We start from the raw sequence: 13,034 nt of genomic DNA on the forward strand, positions 1-13,034 counted from the left end.
GACAGTTTGTCATACTGCAATAGCTTTCATGTTGCCTCGAGGCTAAAAGTTATGGCACCAGTGTTACAAATACTAGGAGGGTCACCCAGAGTACACAGGTTTCAGTGGAGCTTCCAGACTAAGACACACTATGAAAAAGGATCTGACTATCCACATCGAGAAACAATTGGTCAAATTCGTATGCATAGCAGCAGAGTGAGGTCTGATATAGTGCTGAAAATGACCACCGAAGGCTGGGAGGCACCCAAAATAATCCCGAGGAAGAGTTTCTTCCTCAAAGTAGTGTTTACCTGAGCAATGTGGCTAGATTATGAGTGGCAGGGCCTTCATTTGCTGATGGGGCGTAACTCAAAATGAGAATAAACAGCAGCAAATATCCCTGAATAATGAGAATGTACAATGTGTGAAGTATGGGTTTAGGGAAATTGGAAACCACAAATCAATTGAATGCTTAAAGATTGATATTCTAGGCATTACTGTGCTGGAATGGATGATATTCACTATGAGGAGTTGGACAACCCTGTTTTCCTATCCTCAGAATGACAAATTGAAGAGAAATGGCATCACATTCATCATCAAAAAGAACACATACAGATTTATCCTCAAGCGCAATATTTCCAGGGATAGAACAATATGCACATACTAGTACAACTATTGTTTATATTTACACACCAATCACTAATGCCAAAGATGAAGAAATTTGAGATCTTATTATCTTTAGAAATTTCTGCAGTGAGAAATTTATCATCCATTCAATCAGGATGCATTGATCATTACTGCTGATAGGAATATGAAAATTGGAAATTAAGAAGGATTGGTAGTTGGAAAATATAACTTTGCTGATGGAAATAATACAGGAGATCACATGACAATATTTTGCAAGACCAGTAACTTACTTATTGCAATATAGCTTTTTCAATAAAATAAATGCCAACAATCCAGGTGGATCTCCCCAGATGTAATTCACAGGAATCAAATCAACTACATCTGTGGAAAAAGACAATAGAGATACTCAAATCATCAATCAAAACAAAGTGAGGGGCTTGCTGTGGTAGAGACTACTGATTGTTTAAATGCAAGTTCAGGTTGAAGCTGAAGAAAAGTTATGGAGTACATAAGAGCCAAAGTACAACCTTGAATACATCCCACTTGAATTTAGAGACCATTTCAAGAGTAGACTTGCCTTGAACACTAATGATTAAAGCTCAAACTTTGATATGCCGCTAATGACATCATACAAAAAGGTAATTAAAAAGATGGGGAAAAGAGAAAAGACCAAAGTCCATCGATGACAGAAGAGACTCTGAAAGATGTTTCAATGTGGAGTAGCTAAATTAAATGGAAGAAATTGTGAAGTCCAAGAGCTGAACCAAAGATTTCAAAGGACAGATCGAGAAGACAACACAAAGAATTATAATGAAACGTGTACAGACCTAGAGTTAGAAACCCAAAAGGGATGAGTACACTCAACACTTCTCAAGATGAAAGAACAGAAGAAAAAATCCAAACATTGCGTTGCAATATTTTTGACAAAATATTGAATGGAAATATATTGGTGGTGTTTCCTTTTGTTGTTCATAAGGTTAATGTGAGTGGAAAACAACTAGACACTAGCTAGCAACAACAACAATCTTTATGGAAGCAAGCTGCCCACTTTTCTCCTGGGTCTTCTTTTATCGAGTTTGCGTCATAATATTTCCAACATTTTACTGGGGTGCTGTGGGTTCCGCCTTGGGCTGCCAACAGCAAGGTTGATGTTGGAACCTAACACCTGCTCTTCAGGGGGGAAATGGAGCGTGTTTAACCTGCTCCCATAAAGATTTGATCTTGGAGATTCTTTCTAATATCATTATGGGTTATAAACTAGGAACCCTGGCGGTGTAGCTTTTATGTATTGGGCTGCAAACACAAGGTCAGCAGTTCAAAACCACCAGCAGCTTCGCTGGCAATAGACAAGGCTTTCTACTCTCATAAAGCGTTATGGTCTTGGAGACCCATAGGTGTTCTACGCTATCTTATAGGGTCTCTATGAGCGAGCATCTACTCAAGTGATTAAAGAAAAAAATTATTATTAGCTCCCTATTATCGACTAGCCTTCCCCATAACCTCCCCCATTACCCCAAAACACTATTACAGTTACTATCTCTCTAGATTTACCTATACTGGATTTCAAATAAAGCAAAACATACCCAAACCAAAAGCAAACCTAAACACACACACCAAAAGAACAAGCCAACGATAATACCAAAATAAAACATTGAAAATCCTTAGTTAAAGAGATAACAGAAAATAATAAAAACTAGGACAAATTTAAAATGGATCAAAAGGGAAAACAATGGAGAAAGCGGAGGCTTTCGACTCCCATAAAGAGTCCCAGGAACCCCCAGAGCAGTTCTTCCTGACCCTACAGCCTCCCTCTGAGTCAGAGTCGACTCAACTCTGACTCAGTGATAATGAGTGCAGTTTGGGAATGGGTTGTAATATAATCTATGGCAGGGAATTTGGGTGTTTTTTTTTTTGCTTGTTTGCTTTTATCGTGGTTAATTATGTCTGTTTTTGTCTCTCTGGTGGGCTATAAACTCTTTAGCAGAATAGGATGATTATTGACCATATAAAAATGTTTTTGAGGGACTTTAATACTGATCTCAGTCACCCTTCACAACAGCTCTCCATGGGAGACGTGATCTCAGGTTAGAGAGGCTGACAGACTGACATCCATGATTTGTGGACAGTAAGCTGAAATTGGAGTTAAAATTCAAACTCAAATCTTGCCCGTAGATCACACAAGATCTTCTGCTAAATGCATTTCCTTTTCCCTGTTTTTTGCTATGTATCCCTGGTGCCTACTTCAATATCAGCCCAGCACTTACTGGGAATTCAATAAAGGTAAATGAAGTAAAACAAGGCTACAGTCATAAACTTTAAAATTTGCAATTTAATCACTCTCTTATCTCTTTGTTTTCTGAAACCAATTCCATTTGTTGATTTTAAGGGAAAGTCCCAGCTTCTTCTAGTCCACACTGGTTGTCCCTCTACTAGAATTCCACTGCACCCCCATTTTAGGAAATGGGCATAAACCTGAGCATGGTGCTAGAGCGCACGGGGCAGAGGTGAGCGGCTGCGGGAATCCCCTGACCCGACTGAAGACGCAGCAGCTGCTTAGTGAAGATGGTTTCCGCAAGTAGTAGCAGCACTAAGAGAATTCACTTCTCTATTAACTTAACGGTGACAGTTTATTCCCTCTTGTTGGATGGTTTTTATTTTCGGGCATCTTTTACCAAATGTATAGAAATGCTGTCCAGTTGCCATGCAGTGGGCTCACGGTAACCCTACTTGTGTCAGAACAGAGCTGTGCTCCAGAGGAGTTCCCTGCTGGTATTTTTGGGAAAAGACCTTCAGGTCTTTCGTTCAAGGTGCCTCCGGGAGGAATTGACTTCCAACCTTTCAGTTAGCCGCAGAGCCCATTAGCCATTTGTTCCACCCAGGGACTCCATAATGATGATAAAAACTTCATTCAATTCATTTGCAACCCCCCCCCCCCCAGGTTTCATTTGAGGGGCTTTGGCACCATCTCAGGTACCAAGTGCACATGTTCCTGTGCTTCATGCAAATTTTATTTAGAAGAACAAATTAGCTCTTAAATTTACAGCCAAATATTTGTTACGATTGAATAAAACCTGTTCATGACAGCATATCTGTACAGTGCTAGTCAATTATACCCAGGTTCTGATCTGGGACACCTGAGCAGAAAACTTATAGGTGCTGATTCTGTTTCTATTGCTACATGACTCACTGGAGTTCCGTGCTTGTAAATGCCTGCTTCATATTGGTGATTACATAAGAATTACTATCTTCCAGAATTTTCATGCAGTTACGATTACAAAATGTGAACATACAGATGCTAAATCACTATAAAGGTTAGTACTGAATCACTCAAACTCATTGCTATGGAGTTAATTTTTACTCATAGTAATTCTGTGTTGGGTTTCTAAGAATATCAATCTTTACAGGTTATAGGAGCAGACAGCCTCATTTTCTCCCATGGAGCAATCAGTGAGTTAGGAGCGCAATGCCTACCCCACCGAGTCACTAGGGTCACCGAGTCACTAGGGTCACTGAGTCACTAGGGTCACCGAGTCCCTTGTATTTAACCGAGTGCCAATCATTTACTCCCAGTACCATACTGATTACGTGTTATGTCCACAGACAATGTTACAAACATAGTAAGTTTAACAAAGACAAAAGCAAAGCAAAACCACTCCTTTCACCAAGCTCACAGCCCACAGTCCAGACAAGCCAAACTTAATTAAATTACAATATGAAAATAATCTTGTTATAGCTCTTTGGACACTCATAGGTGGGAATTCTGAACTTACTAAAGCCCCCTTTAAGGACACTAAAGTTGACTCGGAGAGATGATCAATGTGGTGAGATGAGGATGAACATTTCTTTAAAAAAACCCAGTTTTATTAGCACTTCATCAACATATCACCCAATTCAATAGTTTAATCATATCAAGAAGAGTTGTAAAATCCTTACCATGATCAATTTTAGAACATTTTCTCCCACCCCATGGTTAAATCCCCTTGACAATGAGTTATGGAATCACCATCAGTTCCAGAGAGATCCTTCCTCCCTCCCACATACATTGTTTGCTCCCCAACCCCTTCACGCTCCCTGTCTCCCACCCCCATCCCCACCCCTGCCGCCCCTGTAAACCCTTGTTTCTGCTCTTATATCTATGCTTCTACTCCTCCTGTGCTACACAACTAGAAAACCCAATAGAAACAGTAAAAAACAGAAAAAACAAAGTGGTAAGGATAAAATAATACAGAGCTAAAAACACAAATAGTGCGAAAGAAAGAAAAGACTACCGTGAATATTTAAAAGGTCAGGGAAGAAATGTTTGTCATGGAACAAGCGAGACATACTTGCACCTAGAAGACTCTCTTGGGGATCTGTCCGTGGCTTCATCAGGCTAGATGCTCTGCAGATGGGTTTGAGGCACCCGCTGTCCTCTGTAGCCTTCTACAAATTGGATGGTCATAATTTAGGCTCGGATACGTTTCCCTTTATCATACTTGAATTTTGTCATTGTCATCTTTGGATCACACAAGCTGGTGTGCTTCTTCCATGTGGATCTAGTTGACGTCTCACTTAGATGACTGCTTGTTTGAATATAAACTTTTAAGACCCCAGACACTATTCTGATTGACAGCAGGGCACCATCTGCTCTCTTCATACTTTGCTGGAGCAACGTAAGATGGACATTTCTGAAAGAGAGAAAATTATTAGCAAAACTAAAGGGTTGTGAGAAATGTGAGGGTCTCTGGGGGAGTTGACTGTAGTTCAGTGTGGCCAGAGGACTGGTGAGTGAGATGTGCGGGGAAGATGTGAGAAAGGAGGCTGGAGCTAACTAGGCAGATCCAGTACCAATACCAGTTGCTGTTGTGGTATGCTGACGCATATTAGAATGGAACTTTGCTACATGCGGTTTTCTTTTTTAAACTTGTTATTAGGAACTGGTTGAAGGTTTACAGAGCACATTAGTTCTTCATTCAACAGTTCATACACATTTTATTTCATGTCCTGGACAGCAGTGCGCACCGTGGGACATTCATGATTCCGTGTTCCTTGGTTCCTGTTTACATTTTGCCTTTCCTTACACTTCTGAACTTGGTCCTTGGGTCAATGTCATCTTTTCATCTCAATGGTTGATGATTCTATGGGGTGCATACTCTCATAATATTAGTTTTCCCTTTATAGACCACTCTAATGTTTGGCTGAAAATTAACCCACCAGGGTCATTTCAGTTTCACACATGAAAGGTGATTAAGGGCCACATTCTTGGGGTTTCTACCAGTCCCTATCTGGCCTGTAAGCCCGACCTTTTCTATGATTCTGAGTTTTGTTCTACATTTTTCTCCTTCTCTATCCAGGGCCTTCTAATGTGACCCTTTGATAGCAGTTGGCAGTGGCAGCTGGGTCTCCTCTAGTTCTTCTGGCTTCAAGGTTGTGAGAGCATAATCCACTGGTCCATTGGACTAATTGCTTCCATGTATGGTACATTTTCATCACTCTTCTTTCCTCCAGGTGAGAATACACAAACAGTTGAACCTTAGACGGCCACTCACGAGCTGTTTAGACTTCAATCATTACCCAGCAAAGCAGGATATATAACATTGTTCATCAAGTTTGTTTTTTTTCTCTTAAAATTTATTTTATTTTTTTATTAATAAATCTTTTTATTGGGGCTCATACAACTCTTATCACAATCTGTACATACATCAATTGAGCAAAGCACCCTTATACATTCGTTGCACTCGTCATTCTCATAATTCGCCTTCCACTTCGGTTCCTGGAATTAGTTCGGTTTCCCTTTCCCCCCTCCCCCTCCCTCCCCACTCCCCCTTTCCCCCTTAATAGTTTATAAATAATTATTATATCTTATCTTACACTGCCCAGCATCTCCCCTCACCCACCTTCCCATTGCCCATCTCCCAGAGAGGAGGTTACACATAGATCTCCAAGATTGGTTCTACCTTTCTACACCCCCTTCCCTCCTGGTGTCACCACTCCTACCGCGCATGTTGAGGGGTTCGTCCGCCCTAGATTCCCTGTGTTTCCAGATCCCTACAGCACTGCTGTACATCCTCTGGTATAACCAGGTCCGCAAGGTAGAATTGGAGTCATGATAATTGGGAGGGGAGGAAGCGTTCAGGAACTAGAGGAAGGTTTTGAGTTTCATTGTTGCTACACTGAACCCTGAGTGACTCATCTCCTCCCTACTACCCCTCTGGAAGGGATGTCCAGCTGTCTACAGATGGGCGTTGGGTCCCCATCACGCACCCCCCCTCATTCACGGTGATGTGATTCTTACACCCCCACCCCCGCCTTTGTTGCTTGAGACCTGGTCTCCTCTGCCCTTCACGATCACCTGTGTTGGTGTGCTGAAACACTTTAAGCAGAGTTGCATTTTAGAAAGAATATTCCAAAGCAACATTGAGTTTGAAATAAGAATCAGAGCAAAAATGCTGGGAAGTTGTTTTAATAATCCAGTTTTGAAATCACAAAAGCATGTATTTCAGTTGTGGGAGTGGGCTAGAAAAAGAAGATAGATTAAAATGTAGATTTGTAGGATTAAATCAACAGAGGTTGTTAATAATTTCATGTAGGGGAAAAAAATCACATCACCGTGAGTGAGGGGGAGTGCGTGCTGGGGACCTAATGCCCATCTGTAGACAGCTGGACATCCCTTGCAAAGGGGAAGTGGGGAGGAGATGAGTCACTCAGGGTTCAATCTAGCAACAATGAAACTCAAAACCTTCCTCTAGTTCCTGAACGCTTCCTCCCCTCCCAATTATCATGATCCCAATTTTACCTTGCGGACCTGGTTATACCAGAGGATGTACAGTGGTGCTGTAGGGATCTGGAAACACAGGGAATCTAGGGCGGACGAACCCCTCAACACGCGCAGTAGGAGTGGTGACACCAGGAGGGAAGGGGGTGTAGAAAGGGAGAACCGATCTTGGAGATCTATGTGTAACCTCCTCTCTGGGAGATGGGCAATGGGAAGATGGGTGAGGGGAGATGCTGGGCAGTGTAAGATAAGATAAAATAATTATTTATAATCTATTAAGGTTGCAGGGGAAAGGGGGGAGTGGGGAGGGAGGGGGAGGGAAAAAAAGGAAAACGAGCTGATTCCAGGAACCGAAGTGGAAGGCGAAATTTGATAATGACGAGGACAATGAATGTATAACGGTGCTTTACTCAATTGATGTATGTATGGATTGTGATAAGAGTTGTATGAGCCCAAATAAAAAGATTTATTAAATTAAAAAAATTCATGTAGGTGGTAGAAAAGGAAAAGGGGCCCTGGCCACACACTGATTAAAGTGCTTGGTGGTTCAAACCACCAGCTGTTTCACAGCAGAAAGACGTGACAGTCTGCTTTCACAAAGCCTATCAGGCTTGAAAATGTGTGGGTGAAGTTCTCTTCTGTCCTTTAGGGCAGCTATGAGTCAGACCTGACTCAGTGTCCATTAGTTTAATTTTGGTTTTTGGTAGGAATGGTGACTATGTCTGCCTCCTAGTCAAGCTAGATGAATTAGATGGATGACGCCATTCTTTGCGGGGAAGAATTCCAGAGAGAAAAACAGGACTGCTGTTAGCAGTGGAGTGGGAAGAGTCAAACAGATCGGGGTTGAAATGAGCTAAGGAGAGTGTCTGGACAGGAAATTATATCAAAGTATGCAGCATTTATAAGCAGGGGAATTAATGAGGTAACTGTGAAGGAAATCGGAGCTTCATCATTTTGAAGGTCTTTGTTGACAACTTGATCACCCATAAGCTCATACACTAGATACTGTCCTTATCAAGTTTTCCAACTCCTCCAGCACCTTGACTTTATTTGCCACACTCTCTAACCATTGCCTTGTACACTTCTGGTCTAGTGTTTAATGTCAACATCTGCCCACTGGCACCACAAGCTCTACCATCTTTTCATTGTGCCTTACTGCTTTATTGTTTACTCCCCATGGCTGTACACCTTAAATTTGTCCTCATCATCCAAATCACTTTCCTTCCCCTCTCTTGGTTCTTGGTAATTCCATTAAAAAGTAAGTAAATAAATAAAACTGCCCTGGTTAAGTCCAGTCCATTGCCCACCATGCATTTGGGCAACTGCATATGAATGGAGAGAAACAAAAGCATACTGGCTGATCTTGTGGTCAACAATGCAATGCCTGGCATTCATACAAGGTTTCCTTGTCTCATACTGAATAGCTATTTATATGTATTTTTGAGATATTCAAACCTTTTAAGCCTCCTTCATCTCTTCTCACTTTCTACTTCACTGAGAAAATTAGAGATTTTGTTTGAGAATACCCATCTAATCCCAACATTACATCTGCCCTCTTCCAGAATCAGGAAATATACTTTGACTTTTTTGCTCTTAATCATAAAGTTTCCAAGCTCTTATTGAAAACCAATCATTCCAAATATGCACAAGATACTGCATTCTACCAACTACCCAAGGAAATCACTGCATCAATCGCACATCTCTCTGATATCATCTAGTTTTTACCTTCTGCTTGATTATTCCCCAAACTCCAAAAACCAAATTCACTGCCATGGATTCAATTCCAACTTATAGCAATCCTATAGGAGAGAGTCAAACTGCCTCTGTGGGTATCAGCGACTATAATTTTTTACAGGAGTAGAAAGCCTCATTTCCCCTCCACAAAGCAGCTGGTGGTTACAAACTGCTTACATATGCCCTCTTTGCCATTAATTTTAGATCATTTATTCTTCTCTTGTCCCTGGGTTTGTTGGTATCCTCCTCCTTTTTCTCCATCGCTCCCTCTCCAGCTTTCCCCTTGAACCATCAGTCCTATTGTTCTCTCTTCCGATTGTTAATCCTACCTATCTTGTCCAGATAGACTTGCATAGACAATAATACATGCAAAAACAAACAGAGAAAAACATAATTAAAAAAGAAGACAAAAATAAATTGACAACAGCTAATAAACCAAAACAAAAAAATAAAGAGAAAAAGAAAAAAACAATAGCAAAAAACTGAAAAGCCCTCAAGCGGTCCCAGGTCTGTCTGCTGACCTTTATGAGTGTTTTCCAGTTGAGTCCGCTGTGGTGCCACATTTGGTCCTCAAGTCCAAGTTAGGTTCATTCTTAATCCTTCTACAATTAGCCTCTCATCTTTTGCTTTTCACCAAAACTACTCTTGTTAGGGTGACCAGAGACTTCAATGTGGTCAAATCTATGTCATCTTTCCCTGTCCTTTTGAACCTCAGTTGACATAGTTGATCAATCCCTCCTGATTGATACTCTTTCTTCCTGGATTCCAGCATCCCAGTCTTTCCCCCAGCCCCACCTCTTGTTGTTTCTGCTTTTTTCCCCTAAATTGCCTTTCCTGATATCTTGTCTCTTAATGTTTGAGTGCTGTAGTTTGAAAATTCATTTTTTTGTATTCTCCATGAGAGCTCATTTCCTTAGTTCTATCAACCTGTTATATAGTTTTAAATATTATTTATATGCTAATGGACTTGAAATTTATAACTCCAGTCTAGACTGTTCTGATTTGCATATTTGTATATTCAACTGCTAGATTAACATTTCCATTTGGATGTATAATAGACATTTCAAGCTTTACTGACCACCCTTACCTCCCACTCCTATGTCCCAAATTCTGGACTCACATCTTTTCCATTTCCATTGATAAAATTCCCATTTTCCCAGCTATTCAGGTCCAAAATCTTGAATTCTCTTTAATTATTGCTATCTTTAATATCATTTATCACATCTATCAGGCAATACTAGACCTGTAACATCCATACTTAAATAGAAATGGACTTACTCCCACAAATCACCATTCCCATAGTTCTCTAAACCATCATCTCTTGGTTGAATTACTAATAGCCTCTTGATTTGTCTTCCTGCTTCTACTGTTGGCTCCTTATACCAACCACACTGACATTTAATTTAAAGTGTAAGCCAGATAGGAAGACTTCTTAGGTGAAAACCCTGCAATGTCTTCTTCCTAATTTCACAGTAAGATACTCATCATTATTTTTCTGGGCCTGGAACATTTCCGGCATGGTTCTGGAACTTTTCTTTTAAGACACTTGCTGCCCCTTATAGCCAACATATTAACCATGTGGCTAACTTTTCATCTCTCCAGTCTTTGTTCTACTAATTCCCTCCTTAATGAAGTCTGCCCTAACAGCTCCATTTGAAGTCTAAATGATCCATCCCCCTGCTACTCATGATCTTCTTTATCCTGCTGTGCATATCCTAGAGCCCTTATTAATTTTAGGCATTTTATAATTTATTAATTTAAGCATTATATAATTTATTGAATTCATTGCATATGGCCCAGTTTAACTTCACAAAAGAAGAAATCTTTGTGTTGTTTATTTATTTGGATTTTTAGTCCTTTATTTTAAGAATTTAGAATGGTCTAACTCATTTTAGGTTCTCCATAAATATTTGCCCATTTGTCTGTCAGTTTGTTGTGGTCTCATGGCTTTTGTGTTGCTGTGAAGCTGGAAGTTATGTCACTGGTATTTCAAATGCAGAGTTTCCAGCCTGAGAAGGAGGAAGAGACAGTCCACTTCTGAGGGATTCTCAATTTCAAACTCACTGCTACCAAGTCAATTTTGATTCATAGAGACCCTATAGTACAGAGTTCAACTGCACCACTGGGTTTCTGAGACTAAATCTTTAGTAGAGGCAAACGCCTCATCTTTCTCCCATGGAGTACCTAGTTGTTTAAAACTGCTGACCTTACATGAAGAAGCCCAATGCATAACCTATTATAGCACCAGGGTTTGGACCTTATCTTATGACCAGTAATAAAAACATGTCTGACATAGTGCAAGAAGATGAGATCATCAAGTATGAAAGTACTCAAAATACAACTTTGAGTTTCCTGCTCAAAGTAAAGTTGATGTTAATGATATGGATGGAGCAAAGCTTTCAGGACCTTCATTTGCTAACAGGGTAGGAATGAAAATGAGAATAAGCAGTTTAAGAATTTATTAATAGTCAGTGATTTATTATTAATCAATGGAATGTATGACTTTAGAAGTCTAGGAAAATTGGAAGTCATAAAAAAAACTGAAATGGTACCCCAAAAGATTAATACCTTTAGCATTAGTGAGTGGCAATAGACTGATATTACTAATTTTGAATCAATCATATGGTTTACTATGCTATGAAGGTAATATTGAAGAGGAATGGGCTTGCATTTATTATTAAAAACATTTCACGAACTAACCTGTTGTATAATGCTGTCCACGACAGGATAATATCTATATTTCTACAAGGAAAACCAGCTAATAAAATTGTTATTCAAATTTATGCACCAACCATTAGTAATGAAGAAATTCAAGAATTCTGCCAATTTCTTCAGTGTGAAATTATTCAATTGTATAATCAAGATGCATTGACAATTACTGGAGATTGAAACACAAAAGTTGAAAGTAAAAAAAGGATTAGTCGTTGGAAAATAAGGCCTTGGTAATAGAAATGAATATAGAGGTCACATGATAAGATTTTGAAAGACCAACAGCTCTGTTTTCCATAACTTTTTCAGCAAAACAAACAATGACAATACAAGTGGACATCATCAGAAATAATGGTAAAAATCTCAAAAACTCAAACTCTCTCCCACTGGGTTGTTTCTGACTCTGTATCGGAGAGAGTAAAACTGTCCCTGTAAGCCTCTACTGATGTAGAAAGCCTTATACTTCTCCCTTAGGCCCATGTGGTTTTGAACTGCTGACTTAAGCTCAGCAACTCAACACATAACCTACGATGCCACCTGGACTCCCTGGGTAGAAAACAAAGGGATCAAATTGACTACATCCATGGAAAGAAATGAAAGAGATTCCAAATATCAGCAGCCAAAACAAAACTAGGGACCAACTGTGGAACAGGCTATCAATTGCTTATATGAAACTTCAAGTTTAAGATGAAAAAAATTAAAATAATCCACAAGATTATTTTACAGTGCTTGCTTCAGCAGCACATATACTAAAATTGGAATGATACAGAGAATATAAGCATGAACCCTATGCAAGGATGACATGAAAATTCATGAAGATTTCTATATTTTTAAGAATTTGCTAAGGCACATAATAGTTAAGCTATCCAACTTTTAGGAAAAGGAGAAATCATAAGAGCAGCTAGGGGGAAAAGTCTGTCACCTATAAAGGTACTTGGATAAGAATATGCTCAGACATATCAGCAGACATAATGAAGAGGAGAGAGTGGAGTAACGTCTTCTGGAAGTTGAAAGAGAGTAATGTCAACCCAAGAATCCTCTACCCCTACAAACTTTCTATCAAGATAGATAGAGAAGTAAGAGTCTTCCTGGACAAGGAAAGACTCAAAGAATGTGTTAAAGGAAACCTGGCTCTATAAATAATTCTTACTGTGGTAAAAACAACATTCACTGAGCACAAATAGGAGACCACTATATAGAGCAAATCCACCCAGAGGTCACCACATTGAAA

General features: G+C 39.8%; 1 non-coding gene across 1 annotated transcript; it reads left to right on the forward strand.

Annotated features, from left to right (window-relative positions):
- Positions 1 to 12,528: 12,528 nt before the first annotated feature.
- LOC142453935 (U6 spliceosomal RNA) lies at positions 12,529 to 12,635 on the forward strand. Its single transcript, XR_012785489.1, has one exon. It is a non-coding gene; the product is annotated as a U6 spliceosomal RNA (small nuclear RNA).
- Positions 12,636 to 13,034: the final 399 nt, after the last annotated feature.

The sequence above is a fragment of the Tenrec ecaudatus genome, chromosome 7, assembly GCF_050624435.1.
Source record: "Tenrec ecaudatus isolate mTenEca1 chromosome 7, mTenEca1.hap1, whole genome shotgun sequence".
In the NCBI taxonomy this organism is placed as follows: domain Eukaryota; kingdom Metazoa; phylum Chordata; class Mammalia; order Afrosoricida; family Tenrecidae; genus Tenrec; species Tenrec ecaudatus.